The sequence below is a fragment of the Elephas maximus genome, chromosome 5 (assembly GCF_024166365.1).
Source record: "Elephas maximus indicus isolate mEleMax1 chromosome 5, mEleMax1 primary haplotype, whole genome shotgun sequence".
Lineage (NCBI taxonomy): Eukaryota > Metazoa > Chordata > Mammalia > Proboscidea > Elephantidae > Elephas > Elephas maximus.
In genome coordinates, this window is record NC_064823.1 from 52,690,371 (window position 1) to 52,706,888 (window position 16,518).

The following is a 16,518-nucleotide window of genomic DNA, read 5'->3' on the forward strand; positions in this document are numbered from 1 at the left end:
ATCTTCATTAGTAAGCACTTCAAATCCTCTTCACTTTCAGCAAGCAAGGCTGTGTCATCTGCATAAAGCAGGTTGTTAATGGGTCTTCCTCCAGTCCTGAGGCCCTGATCTACATATATATAGTCCAGCTTCTCAGATTATTTGCTTAGCATACAGATTGAATAAGTATGGTGAAAGGAGACAACCCTGATGCATGCCTTTCCTGACTTTAATGATGTCATGCTTGGTAAAGTATAGGGTCAACAAAAAAGAGGAAGACCCTCAATGAGATGGATTGACACAGTGGCTGCAACACTGGGCTCAAGCATGACAATGATTGTGAAGATGACACAAGACCAGGCAGTGTTTTGTTCTGTTGTATGTAGGGTTGTTATGAGTCCTAACAGACTCCAGGATACCTAACAACAAAAACAAGAAAGCCCAAAACTTCTCAAGGTACATAATAAGATCTTCCTTGATCTAGCCAAGCTTGTTTTCCAATTCTGTCTCTCATAATGCCATACTTCCCTACCATCTAGCACACATACACGTGCACACATCTCCTACCATCCAATCATACAAGCTATTGGTACTTACTTTACCTATCTCTATCTATACTTTAGTTCTCACAGGTTGAATATCATTTCCTCCAGAAAGACTTCTCTCACAGGTTTGATTCCCTGAGAAGCAGAGTCTGACATAGAGATTACTCTGCAGGAAGTTTTTATGGAGAGTACTCTTAAGGTCAACACCTGTAGAAGGGAAAAGAATAAAACAAGACTGGTCAGAAATAAAAATCTAGTTGGGACGAAATTTCAAGAGAAACATCAGCTGCCTTTATGGAGATTTCCGAAGCTGATCTTTTAATGTTGTCCCAAATTGGGAAGAGGGATCAGGAATTTATATCCCATTTCAATCAGTCTGTATTAATGAATACTGCCCAAAGAAAGAAGTGTAACTTAGAGCAAGGCAGCTCTCATCAGCCAAGGCAGTCCCTGAAGGGTGCTTAGAGCTCAGGGCTTTCTTCCAGGAAGACTTCTAGCAGCTGAGAGAATAAGTCACTCATTCCTGAAGGGGAACCTGGATAGCATATTACAGCATCCACAAGAACCTCCCCCCCTCCTCTACTCAAACTCACTCACTCCTTTGTATAAGTTTTGAGTAGCTCATCCAGAATTCCAGTGATCCTCTCTTCTTAGGGAAATGTAGAAGATGGGGATGAGTAGGATGAAATATAGCCCAAACTGCTACAACTGGTCTCAGGGCCTTAAATTATACTCACCTTCTTCTCTCTTCTATACTACTCATTCTAGATTACCTTTCCTCTAAATCAGCAACTATTTCAGGAGGTAACATATGATCAAGAACTGCTGGTATGGAAGGAAGAACTTCAAGCTACACTGAAGGCACTGGCAAAAAACAAGGCTCCAGAAATTGATAGAATACCAATTAAGATACTTCAACAAATGGATGCAATGGTGGAAGTGCTTACTAGTCTGTGTCAAAAAATTTGGAAAACCGTTACCTGGTTAACTGACTGGAAGAGATTCATATTCATGCCCATTACAGAGAAAGGTGACCAAATGGAGAACTGAAATTAATGAACCATATCATTAATATCACTTGCTAGCAAATTTTTGCTAAAGATAAAAACAGCCGCAGCTGTACATCAACAGGCAACTTCCAGAAGTTCAAACTGGATTCAGAAGGAATATGGAACATGGGATATCATTGCTGATGTCAGATGGATCTTAGCCAAAAGCAGAGCATACCAGAAAGATGTGTTTACCTATGTTTTATTGACTATGTGAAGGCATTTGACTGTGTGGATCATAATAAATTATGGCTAAAGGTACAAAGAATGAGAATTCCAGAAGACTTCGTTGTGCTCCTGTGAAACCCATACATGGATCAAGAGGCAATCATTAGAAAAGAATAAGGAAATACTCTGTGGTTTAAAATTAGATAAGGTATGTGGCAGGGTTGTATCCTTTCATCTCGCTTACTCAATCTGTATACTGAACAAATAATCCAAGAAGCTGGACTATATGAAGAAGAATGTGGCATCAGGATTGGAGGAAGACTCATTAACAACCTTTAATATGCAGATGACACAATCTTATTTGCCAAAAATGAAGACAATTTGAAACACTTACTAATGAAGGTCAAAGTCTACAGCCTTCAGTATGGATCACACCTGAACATGAAGACAACGACAAACTTCACAACTGAACTGATAAACGATGTCATTATAAATGGAGGAAAAATTGAAATTGTCAAAGATTTTGTTCTTCTCGGATCAATAATTAATGTCCAGTCAAGAAATTAAACGACATACTACATTAGGCAAATCTGCTATAAAAGACCTCTTTGAAGTTTTAAAAAGCAAAGATGTCACTTTGATGACTAAGTGCACCTGACTCAAGCCATCTCATATGCATGTGAAAGCTGGACAATGAAAAAGGAAGATTGAAGAATTTATGCATTCACATTTTGGTGTTAGCAAATACTAAATATACCATGGACTGCTGTGGTATGGTTGATTGCTTTTGTGGGGCCTTTCTAGCCATGGTCTTTTAATTCCCACCCAGATGATTGGGCAGGATTGTGTAATGGGGGTAATCGTGGCCCACAAAGGAGATGGTCAGTTTTGCCTGAAAAGAGAGCCAATTCCAGAACAGAGAGGAGGATTCTACCACCACCAAGGAAGAACAGCCAGGAGCAGAAAGCGCATCCTTTGGACTCAGAATCCTCATGCTGAGAAGCTCCTGCAAGCAGGACACCAAGAGAGAGAGCAAGCTGTAACCCTGGAGATGGTGAGAAGCAGTGGCAGGAGAGGCCTGGCAGCAGAGACCTGGCAGCGGGAGATGGCATGGTGGGCTTCCCAGCCCATGGAGAGAGAAAGTTGAGTGCCTTTGGAGGAAGGCCTAAGGCCAGGGAGAGAAGTGCCTGCGAACACGTTTGGGAAGAGGCTGTCCTGATAGAAGAACTGTACCCTGAGTGTTCCTGAGCCTGAAAGGTAGCTGTTACTTCCCCAATAAACCCCATAATTATGAATGTGGTCTGTGAGTTCTGTGAGGCCAACGCAATGAATTATTGAACCCAGCAGAGAAGTAGAGAGTGCTGTGTGAGGGACAGTTGGTGTCAGAACTAGTAAAGATGGTGGAGAGAGGAGGCTTGCCTGGCCTCGACCTCATGGAGTCAGCCTTGTGCTATTGACCTTGGTTCTCCTTCCCCTGCTTTGGGTTGGAAGAAGTCAGACACTGCCCCCATGCTGTTTTTACAGCTGCCAAGAGAATGAACAAATCAGCCTTAGAAGAAATACAACCAAAAAACTCTTTAGAAGCAAGAATGGTGAGACTTCAACTCACTTACTATGGACACATCATCAGGAAAGACAAATCACTAGAAGAGGACATTATGTTTAAAGGTAAAGTAAAGGGTCAGCAAAAATGAAGTTAAATCCTCAATGAGATTGAGTGACACATAGCCACAATAATAGACTCAAACATATTTATAATCATGAAAATGGCATAGGACCAGGCAATATTTTGTTCTGTTATACACAAAGTCACCATGAAATGGAGCTCATCCGATGGCAACGAACAAAAACAAAACCATAATGGGGGCAGTGGTGGCTCGGTGGTAGAATTCTTGCCTTCCATGTAGGAGACCCAGGTTTGATTTCTGGCCAATGCACTTCAAGTGCATCCACCATCTGTCTGTTAGTAGAAGGTTGTGTGTTGCTAAGATGCTCAACAGGTGTCAGTGGAATTTCTAGACTAAGACAGATTAGGAAGAAAGGCCTGGCAGTATACTTCTGAAAAATCAACCAATGAAAACCCTATGGATCGCAATGATCTGATCCCATTGTACAGTGGGTCATGATGAGTTGGGGTCAACTTTAGGGCAGCTAAGAACAACAATAAACCTATAATACTCACAGTTACATGGATAGGAAATTCAAGTTCCCCAAGCAGATCACTGAGACTACTGGTAAGCAGGGCTGCTTCTGCCTTACCCTTTTGTTCCCAGAGCCATGTATTCTACCTATTGGTAGGTAGGATTGGTAGATAAAAATTATTAATAGTAGTATATGCTATATCTTGCCAGGTATCACCCTTAAGCTAGCACTTCAACACTATGTCCATTTGGTAGCTTCTGAGTGGTGCAGTATGTAATATGACCAGTGCATCACACGTTTTTATGCCCAGTTTTATTCCTCCTTGGATATGAAATGGGTCCCTTGGACTACCACAGTGTTATATGGAATTTCATAGCTATTAATCAAACACTCTATAAACCCTCCAAAAATTCTGTCAGTAAGAAAGGTAAACGCATATCCAGAATAAATGCCTGTATTTATGAAAATGATTCTCTATTCCCCAAGAAGAAAGAGACCCAATGGTTAATTGGTCTCATTGAGGGATGGTGCCATATGGAGGGCTCAAATATTGACTCTGTTGCTGGCAACTTAGACATTTGGCAGTGGCAAATAATAGTTAACCTTTTAACTGGGAACACATGCTGTTTGGGCCCATTCCTGCTATGATGACCATCACAATCATGTGTCCATTGTACCAGCGCTGGGGTGAGTAATGACAGCCTGGTTAACATCAGTTGGTTGAATCATTAATGCTGCTGGTTGTTTAATGTCTCTTCTATGATAGGATCTCTCTGAAGAGAATGTGGTATAAAAAATGCTCACAGTGTGTGTCCATATCCCCATGTTCTTTCCTCAGGCTTCCTTGTCCCTGATTTTCCAGATTTGTTCCTTCCAGGCCCTTGCTCATTGTCAAATAAGGAAAAGCAGGAAATGATCTAATATTCAGCAACAGATAAGTAGATAAATATATTAAAAATTATTTGTAGAATGAAATACAATATACAACTGTTAAAACAAATCAGTAGTGAATATATTAAGAAGGATAAATCACAAAATAAGATTTGTGGTAACATATCAATATGTAAAACTTGAAAATACAAAAAAATTATATAATATTTTCAGCTACATCCATATGAAGTAAGGTATAAAAACTTACATGAGAGTGATCAACAGCAATATATATAACAGAGTTTGGGAGAAGGAAGATGAATAGGTAGAAATAAACTTCACAAAGTGGGCTTGCTTGATTGCCTACAGTTAATGAAACAAGTAAAATATTAATAAATATCTTAAAGAAAAAAGATACACAACAGAAAAACTAAAAATAGTGATAAGAATACATTGGAAGTAAAGGATAAGTAGAATGCAAGTGGCATAAGTAAAAAGACTCTTCAGCTATCACAGAAGTCAGTGAAATTATAGTGCTTAAAATTGATTAATTAAGATTTTCCCAGAAATTTTATAAATTAGGTACCAAGGAAACCTTTTTGTTAAAAAAAAAAAAAAAAAAACTTTCTACAAATTCAGATTAAAAAATAATAATCCGTCAGGGACCAAAAATGAAAAGGAAATTAAAAAACAAAGGAGTCCAGTGTGAAATGCTGCTGGGACTGCCAGAGAAGTGGTGTCTTAGTCATCTCGTTCTGCTATAAGAGAAATACCACAGGTGGATGGCTTTAACAAAGAGAAGTTTATTTCCTCACAGTAAAGTAGGCTAAAAGTCAAAATTCAAGGTGGCAGCTCCAGGGGAACGCTTTATCTCTCTGTCGGCCTTCTCATCAATCTTCCCCTGGACCAGGAGGTCCTCGGGGCAGAGACCCCAAGTCCAAAGGATGTGCTCTGCTCCTGGCACTGCTTTCTTGGTGGTATGAAGTCCCCACGTCTCTCTGCTTGCTTCTGTCTTGTAAATTTCAAAAGAGATTGGCTTAATACACAATCTAATCTTGCAGATCTTGTCAATGTAACTTCACTAATCCATCTCATTAATATCATAGTGATAGGATTTACAGCACATAGGAAAATCACAATCAAATGACAAAATGGCGAACAATCATTCAATACTGTATCATGGCCTAGTCAGATTGATATGCATATTTTGGGGGGACAAAGTTCAATCCATGACATTCCACCCATGCACCTCCAAAAATTCATATCCTTGCCACATGTACAACACATTCACCCCATCATGTCATACCAAAAGTTTAAATCCAATTTCAAGTTCAAATCCAAAAATTCCTCTTCATCTGTGAAATCTAGAATACAAGTTATCTACTTCCAAAGCACTATGGTGGAACAGGCATAAGCAAGATATTTCCATTATAAATGGAAGAAATCGGAGGTAAAGAAGGGATAGCACACCAAGCGAGTCAGCAGAACACATTACATTAGCCCTCAAGGCTTGAAAATAATCCTCTGTTCTCTGAGACCATTCGCACAATAGCCCTGTCCTACAGACTCTAAGAATTGCGCATACTCTCTGGGTTCTGAGTGGAGACCCCTCAGCCCTGGGCTTCAGCTCTGCCTTCCAGGTCCTCTAGAAAGGCAACTCTGCTCCCTCGGCTTTAGGGGACTGCATTCTCCTAGTCCATCTGAGTGGTGACTCCACCTTTAGAAACTCCAAAAGCCATGGCTCTACCCTTTGAGACCCCAGAGGTTGTGCCGTAGCATTTACAACTGAGGCAGATCTGCTTCTTGTCTTCCTTGTCTCTTAAGCTTCTGCTTCCTGGTTCCTTGGCCTCTTGGCCCTTCAGGCCTCACTACTCTTGTCTGCCCTGCTGGGGCAAGTGTTCTAAAGCTTTATGGCTCCACTGATAAGTGCCTCGAGGCACCCTACTCTGCCAGTAAACTTCAGCCAGAAGGCACTCAGTTCTCTTGCTCTATGAGTCAGCAAGCCTAGCCCACTGATAAGTGCCTAGAGGCACCCTACTCTGCCAGGAAGCCTCTTGTGCAAAGGCACTCAGCTATCTTGCTCCATCAGTTGGCTCCAGCACCATCTCATGTTGGTCTGGTTCTCCTGCTGCTGGTTATCTGTCACTTCTAGCCCTCTGCCACTTCTCATTATCTGCACTGTCTCCACTGTAGTAGCTCTCCTCATTTCCTTCTGAGTCCTCTATCCATTCTCAGTCTCAAAACAGCTTCCACATTTTAGGTGTCTGTTAGAGCAATACCCCACTCTCAGTACCAAATTCTGTCTTAGGCATCTAATGCTGCTATAACAGAAATACCATAAGTGGGTGGCTTTAACAAACAGAAGTTTATTCTCTCACAGTCTAGTAGGCTAAAAGCCCAAATTCAGGGCATCAGCTCCAGGAGAAGACTTTCTCTTTCTGTCTACTTTGGAGGAAGGTCCTTCTCATCAATCTTCCCCTGGACTAGGAGCTTCTCCTTACAGGAACCCCAGGTCCAAAGGAAGCACTCTGCTCCAGGAGCTGTTTTCTTAGTGATATGAGGTCCCTACACCTCTCTGCTTGCTTCTCTTATATCTCAAAAGAGATTGGCTTAAGACACAATTTAATCTTGTAGGTCTCATCAACGTAACTGCTGCTAATCCATCTCATTAACATAATAGTGATAGGATTTACAACACATAGGAAAATCACATCAGATGACAAAATAATGAACAATCACACAATACTGAATCATGGCCTAGCCAAATTGACACACATATTTTTGGGGGACAAAATTCAATCCATGACAAGTAGTATGCCAATTTCTATAACGAAAGGTTTGCATTTTAATGGCCATAGGGAAAGAAGTAAGAACTTCTTTCTGAGCAAGTAGGAATTTGAAAGAGATCAATCATAAAACCACTATCCTCAAGCTTACACCATTAGTAGAAGGATCAATTTGAAAAAAAAAAAAATCTGTTCACCTACATAGGCAGATGGCAAAAATAATTATTTGTCTAGCCTGAGCTCTGGGTAAAATAAAATGTGCCCTTTGAGAATATAAATGCAGGTCCACTTGCTCAAAAATTTAGAATCTAAATTTACACTGGGTGGCCTGAAAATCCACTCACATAAAAATTAGCATATCTTTTTCTTCTGGACTTCTTTTTTCTTATAATGGCAAGCTAGTTTATACATATCAACCCTTCTGCTGAAAACATAAGAAGTTAAAAAAAATTTAAGCATCAAACAGATAACAAGATAATAAGGAATTAACCAAGAGAAAATACAAATACAGAAAGATAAGTCAATACTAAAGCCACTTTTGCCCTGAGAAATTTAGCCATCCTAGAAAACCAAAATTTTTATTTTTATCATTTCAAGAAGTGATAAGGGAAAGAAACGAAACCCCAGAGACCACACAAGTTGGAAAATCTAAGGGAACTCTCCCAATAACAACAACAACAACAACGACAAAAAAGAAACCCTAAAGCACATAGCCCCAGGGTGAGGGCAAACTGAAAATGGAACTGACAGGGAAGTTCTAAAGCATAGTTTGAATTCCCTGGGTCAACCAAGAGATTTTAGGATGTAAACTACTTAATTTAAAAAGATCTTTGATCCGAGAGCCTGGCAGAAGCAAATCCAAATCCTCTTTGGATAAAAATATTTTTTTAAGAGGCTTCACATCATTCTTAAAAATATATGTTCAAATATAATGTCTACCACACAGCCAAAGATTATCAGGCACACAAAGATATTGGACACCATTGTGAGAAACAGCAAAAAATACAAACAACAGAAACAAATCTATAAGTAATTTAGATATAGGCAATAAAACCACTATATAACCATGTTTAAAAAAATAAAGAACAAGCTTGAACATATCTACAAGGAATTGGAAACTATGAAAAGTAAACCAGACAATTTAATAAAGAAACAAATAGAAATCCCCAAAATAGAATCAATAACTTAAATTTTAAAAATTTAATGGATTGCTTTTACACCAGACCAATTAGTAAATTAGTGAATTAGAACTCAGATATGAAGAAATTACTGGTAGTGAAGCATGTGTAGGGAAAAAACATCACAAAGTTTAGTAAAGCAAAAAGAAAGTTCTATTCGGCATATATTCAAAAAAGGCAAAAGTGGGAGGCAGACAAGCATGTTGCCAGAGCTAATGTCTGCCTGAATCCAAAGAATATTACGGAATAGGCAAGAATGGGAAAACGGACAGGCATGCTGCTAAAGCCATGTCTGCCCAGTCCTAGAAACATTACAGAGTCATCAGTATATATTAACATTACAAATGGGCAAAACCATTGAGAGCTTCACCTTTTTACAGATTGGCTAGAAACTGTGATCCTACATTTTGAATTGTCTTTCTTAACAATCATGGGTACAGGTTTCAGTAATGACAGTCAGGTGGGTCTTCACTGATCCAACAAATTTTCTGCTCACTAAACGCTAATAGAAAAAGATAAGAGTGGAAAGTATGTGGGTCTTTTGTGCTGTGTTTTATGATTTGTTTATGTGAATGTTTCCCTAAAAGATGTTTTCCAAGATTATTATTGTCTTTATACCTCAGGGCCTAGTTGATGTGTCCTTGTGAGTCCAACTCCAGCTGGGTCACAGTTTAGGGCAGAGAATAATGGCTCCGATATTATTTCCTATATCATGTGGGGAGACAAACAGATGGAATATAGAGAAGAAACAGTAGAAGACATAGAGGATACAGTTAGAAAGTCTAACAAATATTTAATATAAATCCCAATTTTTGTTACTTTTGAAGAGATAAGAATTTTCCAGAATAAATGAAAAATACCAACCCACAAATTTAAGAAGCTCAGCCAATACCAAGGGGAATAAATTTTCAAAAATCACATCTAGACACATCATAGTGAAATTTAACATAAGACAAAATTCTAAGACAAAGAGACAACACTAAACTGGCTTTGAGGGAAAAAAAGTCGGTTACCTTCAAAAAAACGACAAAATGACGAATAACTACTCCAAAGCACCAATAGAAAGCAAAATACAGTAGGAAACATATTTACAATATAATGGGGAAAAAATGCTTCCAACCTAGAATTCTACATGGAGGGTGGGGGGATAAAAAGGAAATACAGATATTTTCTAATGAACAAAAACTGAGAGAGAAAGGAACTGGTAAAAGATACACTTTAGGTCAAGGAAAAGAAGATCCCAAATTGAAAGTGCAAAGAAAATGGTAAGTATGTAAATATATCTAAATTAACTTTATTAAAATATTAATAACATCTCATAGGGGTTAAAACAATAACAAGTGGAAAAAAAACAAACAAAACACCAAACCTGTTGCCATCAAGTCAATTCTAACTCATAGAGACAAGTGAAAAAACATCACCAAAACAGCACTTAAATTGAGAAGAAATACAGAGAGTTCAGATAAGCTATGGTCATTTTACTGTCTAGGATGAGGATAAAGATATATTAGACCATGGTAATGTAATTTCTAAGATTACAACAAAAAGAATGAAAACAAAAATGTGCACCGTAATTCCAAACTAATAGAAGATATGAAATGATTTTAAAAATAGTGCATTACAATAAATGCAAGGAAAGAGAAGAATAAGCATTAAACATACATGACAAATAAAGAGCTCAAAATAAGATGATATGATTTTCCTCTATGTAGTAATAATTATTTAAAATATAAATAGTCTAATTTAATTCTCCAGTCAAATTCAAAGATTGTCAGATTAAAGACAACTATATTTTGCTCATAAGAGATGAAAACAAAACATAAGACTATGGAAAGATGGAAAGTGAAAGTATTAGCAAAAATGTATACAGTAAATAAAAACCAAAAATGAAGTGTAGGTGATATCAAACAAAATTGGCTTCAAAGCAAAAAAAGGGAGAGGTCATTTCATAATGATAAACGATTTAATTCAGTAGGAGTAAACTATATATCTGTATGGATCGAATAACATAGACTCATATTGTATAAAACAAAAATTAAAATAACGTGAAGGAAAAGCTGTTGTTGGGTGCCATCAAGTCAATTCCGACTCACAGTGGTTGCATGTGACAGGGTAGAACTGCCCCATACGGTTTTCTTGGCTGTAATCTTTACAGAAAGAAACCCTCATGACACAGTATTTAAGCACTCAGATGCTAACCAAAAGGTCAGCACTTGGAACCCACCAGCAGCTCCACAGGAGAAAAGACCTGCTGATCTGCTGCCATGATTGTTGTCACTGTTGTTAGGTGCCCTCAAGCCGGTTCCAACTCATAGTGACACTGTGTACAACAGAACTAAACACTGCCCTGTCCTGCGCCCTCTTCACAGTCATTGTTATGCTTGAGCCAATTGTTGCAGCCATTGTGTCAATCCATCCTGTTGAGGGTCTTCCTCTTTTTCACTGACCCTCTACTTTACCAAGGATGATGTCCTTCTTGGGGGACTGGTCCCTCCGGATAACTTGTCCAAAGTATGTAAGACGTAGTCTCGCCATTCTTGCTTCTAAGGAGCATTCTGGTTTTATTACTTCCAAGACAGGTTTGTTCATTCCTTTGGCAGTCCATGGGATATCCAATATTCTTCACCAATGTCACAATTTGAAGGCCTCAATTCTTCTTCAATCTTGCTTATTCATTGTCCATCTTTCATGTGAATATGAGGAAATTGAAAACACCGTGGCTTGGACCAGGTGCACCTTAGTCATCAAGGTGACATATTTTCTTTTCAATACTTTAACTCTTTTGTAGCAGATTTGCCCAATCCAATGCGTCTGTTGATTTCCTGACTGCTGCTACCATGGGTGTTGATTGTGGATACAAGTAAAATGAAATCCTTGACAACATCAATCTTTTCTCCATTTATCATGATGTTGCTTATTGGTCCAGTTGTGAGGATTTTTGTTTTCTTTATGCTGAGGTGTAATCCATACCGAAGGCTGTGGTCTTTGATCTTCATCAGTAAGTGCTTCAAGTCCCTTCACTTTCAGGAAGCAAGGTTGTGTCGTCTGCATAATGCAGGTTGTAAATGAGTCTTCCTCCAATCCTGATGCCCTGTTCTTCTTCATACAGTCCAGCATCTCGGATTAATTGCTCAGTATACAGATCGAATAGGTATGGTGAAAGGATGCAGCCCTGAGGCACACCTTTCCTGACTTTAAACCACGTAGTACCCCCTTGTTCTGTTCCAACAACTGCCTCTTGATCTATGTACAGGTTCCTCAAGAGCACAATGAATTGTTCTGGAATTCCCATTCTTTGCAATAATCTGTTATGATCCACACAGGTGAATGGCTTTGCATAGTCAGTGAAACACAGGTAAACATCTTTCTGGTATTCTCTGATTTCAGCCAAGATCCTTTGGACATCAGCAGTGATGTCAGTAGTTCCAGGACCTCTGTTGAATTTGGCTTGAATTTCTGGCAGTTCCCTGTCGATGTAGTGCAACAGCCCCTTTTGAATCATCTTCAGCAAAATTTTACTTGCATTTGATATTAATGATATTGTTTAAGAATTTCCACATTCAGTTGGATCACCTTTATTGGGAATAGGCATAAATATGGATCTCTTCCAGTCAGTTGGCCAGGTAGCTCTCTTCAAAATTTCCTGTCATAGACGAGTGAGCACTTCCAGTGCTACATCCATTTATTGAAACATCTCAATTGGTATTCCATGAATTCCTGAAGCCTTGTTTTTCACCAATGCCTTCAGTGTATCTTGGACTTCTTCCTTCAGTACCATGGGCTCCTGATCAAATGCTACCTCCTGAAATGTTTGAATGTCGACCAATTCTTTTTGGTATAGTGACTACGTGTATTCCTTCCATCTTCTTTTGATGCTTCCTGGATTGCTTAATACTTTCTCTTTAGAATTATTCTAGATTGCCACTCGAGGCTTGAATTTTTTCTTCAGTCGTTTCAGCTTCAGAAATGCAGAGCGTGTTCTTCCTTTTTGGTTTTCTATCTCCATGTCTTCACACATTTTATTATAACACTTTATTTTGTCTTCTAGAGCTGCTCTTTGAAATCTTCCTTTCAGCTGTTTTACTTCATCATTTCTTCCTTTTGCTTCCTTTCGTGATGACAGATGAAGGGTGGAATTAAAGTAGTACTTTTTTTTACAGTAAAATGAAGAACCTTAAATAAATGAGCTAGGGATCCATCACAAGAAGCTAGAAGAAAAATAATCTCAAAGAAAGATAAAAGATGTTAAAATAGAAAACAAATACCCAATAGGGAAGATCTAAAAAGCCAAAAGTAGTTGAAAGAGCTATTAAAATTGACAGGCTGATAAAGAGAAAAAGAAACAGACAGGGAGAACACAAATAAGCAGTTTTAATCATAAAAAAGCAGATATTATTACAAATCCTACAAACAAAAAAATTAAAATTTGTATGACATGGGTGGAACTGTGGTAGTGCAGGGGTTAAGTGTTCAGCTACTAACCAAAAAGTCAGAAGTTAGAATCCACCAGCTGCTCCTTGGAAATCCTATAGGGCAGTTCTACTCTAACTTACAGGGTCACTACGAGTAGGGATCAACTCGGTGGCAATAGGTATAAAAAATGGCATGGTAAATTCTTAAAACATCTCATCTGAGTGGATACAAGAATACATAAAGAATCTGAATTTTGTTGTGTGCCCTCAAGTTGATTCTGACTCAGAGACCTTATAGGACAGAGTATGACTGCCTCACAGGATTCCCTAGGCTGTACTCTTTAAGGGGAAACTGGGGAAACCCTGGTGGCTTAGTGGTTAAGTGCTACGGCTGCTAACCAAAGTGCCGGCAGTTTGAATCCACCAAGGGCTCCTTGGAAACTCTATGGGGTGGTTCTACTCTACCCTATAGGGTCTCTATGAGTTGAAATCGACTTGACAGCTCTAGGTTTCGTTTTAATCTTTAAGGGAACAGATCCCCAGGTCTTCTCTCCCTAGGAGCTGTTTGTGGGTTTGAACCTTCCAAGGAGCTGCTGGTGGGTTCGAATCTCCCACCTTCCAGTTGGCAGCTGCATACCTAACCGTTGTATCACCACGGCTCGTTAATTAATAAAATTAATAATTTAAAACTTTCTGCCAAGAAAATTCCGGGCCCCGATTGCTTTACTGGTGAGTTCTACCAAATTTTTGAGGAGTATCTCTAATTGTATACAAACGCTTATAGAGAATGGAAAAAAAAAAAAATTAATTCTTAATTGATTCAGCTCATTTAAGAATTAGCACTGCTTGGATAGCAAATCTGAAAAAGAGCAATAAAAGAAAGGCACAGGCTAATCTCACTCATAAACATAGAGGCAAAAAAATCCAAAACAAAATATTTAGCTCCTCAAAAGCAGCAATATATGAAGGAAAAAAATGGCTTTATCATGACCAAGTTGGGTTTTAAATCAGTTGACCAAACCAGTTGCAGTCAAGTCGATTCTGAATTGACTGCAGAGTAGAACTGAGCTCCATAGGGTTTTCATGACTGTGATCTTTCAGCAGCAGATTGCCAGGCTTTTCTTCTGAGGTGCCTCTGGGTAAGTTCGAACTGCCAAACTTTCAGTTAGAAGCTCAGTACTTAACCATTTGAGCCACGCAAGGACTCTAAGTTGGGTTTGCACATGACTTATAAATTTGGTATAACATTAGAGGATTAACCAATGTAAGTTTGTTAAGCCAAGTAACCAGTAGACATATAATTTATTGCTTCTCAAGTAGTACAAGCAAATAAGAGAATAAAAAATCTTGGTAAGTCTAAAAGATAACCTAAAAGGATTAGGCACATAAAAGATTTAAATGGAGAAAAAGAAAATACCATATAAGATTGTGGAAATAATTTCAAATATGCCAGTGATTACTATACATATAAATGCACTAATTTGCCAAGTAAAACAGAGTTTGTCATGTTGGGAAAACAAGAAACCGATAAATCAAGAAATAGTAGTAGAAGCACATTATTTAAAGATATGGAAGTAATGTTCCACTGCTATTCATAAGGTTTTCATGGCTAACGCTTTTCAGAAGTAGACTGCCGGGTCCTTCTTCCTAGTCTGTCTTAGTCCGGAAGCTCAGCTGAAACCTGTCCTCCATGGGTGACCCTGCTGGTATTTGAATACCGGTGGCATAGCTTCCAGCATCACAGCAACACACAAGCCCCCACAGTAGGACAAACTGACAGACACGTGGGACATTGATACAGTGCCGGAAGATGAGCCCCCCAGATTGGAAAGCACTCAAAAGGTGACTGAGGAAGAGCTGCCTCCTCAAAGTAGAGTCGATCAGGACCTTCATTTGCTGATGTGGCATGACATACTTTGGACATGTTGTCAGGAGGGATCAGTCCCTGGAGAAGGACATCATGCTTAGCAAAGTACAGGGTCAGTGCAAAAGAGGAAGACCCTCAATGATGTGAATTGACACAGTGGCTGCAACAAGTAGCACAAGCATAACAACGATTGTTAGCATGGTGCGGGACTGGGCAGTGTTTCGTTCTATTGTGCATAGGGTTGCTATGAGTTGGAACTGACTTGACGGCACCTAACAACAACAACAACACAACATAACAATAAGAACTAAAAACATAAACAGAGTTAAAGTTTTTGCCTCTGAGGAACTGTACTGGGATTAAAGAGCAGTGGGACTATGAATTTCCTTACAACTTAAACTTTTTCACTAGATATTTAGAAATATCTATTTGTCATGACCAATGTTTATCAATATCTAGTTCTTGCCCACTTCCAAATATTTCAATGTTTTCTCATTTAGAAGATTTGCTTAAAAGTTTTTGTTCAATTGATTTTTAAAGGGTATGAGTTTTGATCCTTCTTTATTGCTTTATGGAATTAGGGAAACAAATTCTGTGTCAGGAAGTTTTAGAAGTAAAATTTTATTCTGGTTTCCAGCAGTTTTGGAAATAAAATTACCTATAATGGATTGTTGCTTTTAAAGTAAAATTTCCTTACCAGGAATCATATACTGAAAGGCACTCAAAGCACTCTGGTGATTTCAGAGACTCAAGCAAATGTAAACACTAGGTATCTCATTTTAAGTGACTCCAGTGATAATCATTTAAGCCTCATATTTAAGAGAGTACCTACCTGTAAGTCAAATGGCTGAATCTAAGCATACTGTAAACAACTCTCTGAGAAATAAGATATATAAAAGAAAAATGTGAGCAGAATCAAGTTTAAAAATATGTAAAATGACCAGTAATTTTTTCTAGATTATGTATGATTAGTGTATACATGTCAGAGGGACTGAGTGATACGCAAAAGAAAGTTTTATATTATCTTTATTTTTTTAATTGCAATGCTCTTGTCACTAGAACAGGCAATATAAATACAAATATATTTTTGAATAACAATAAATGGAAAAATCTTATATAATGCTTACCATGTGCTATATTCTCTGATATAAATGCTTTGTATACATTAATTCATCTAATTTTCACAACAGCCTATGAGGTAGTTACTAAAATTACTCCCATTTAATAAATGAGGAAACTGAGATACAGGAGAGGTTAATAACTTACCCAAGTTCCCCTAGCTAATAATAGGTGGAGTGAGATTTGAACATTTACTTGGCTCCAAGGCATGGCCTTTAATCACTGCAATATAAAAGTAACATATAAACATGGAAAATTAGGAAAATAAAAAAATTCCCTCTATTCTTTCATGGTAAAATAATCTTTGCATATTGTGTATTCTCTTCCTCTCTTCTCTATAGTCATGATTTTGTGTCATGATCATTGTACGCTATATTGTACCTGGACTTCATCAGTTAATAGA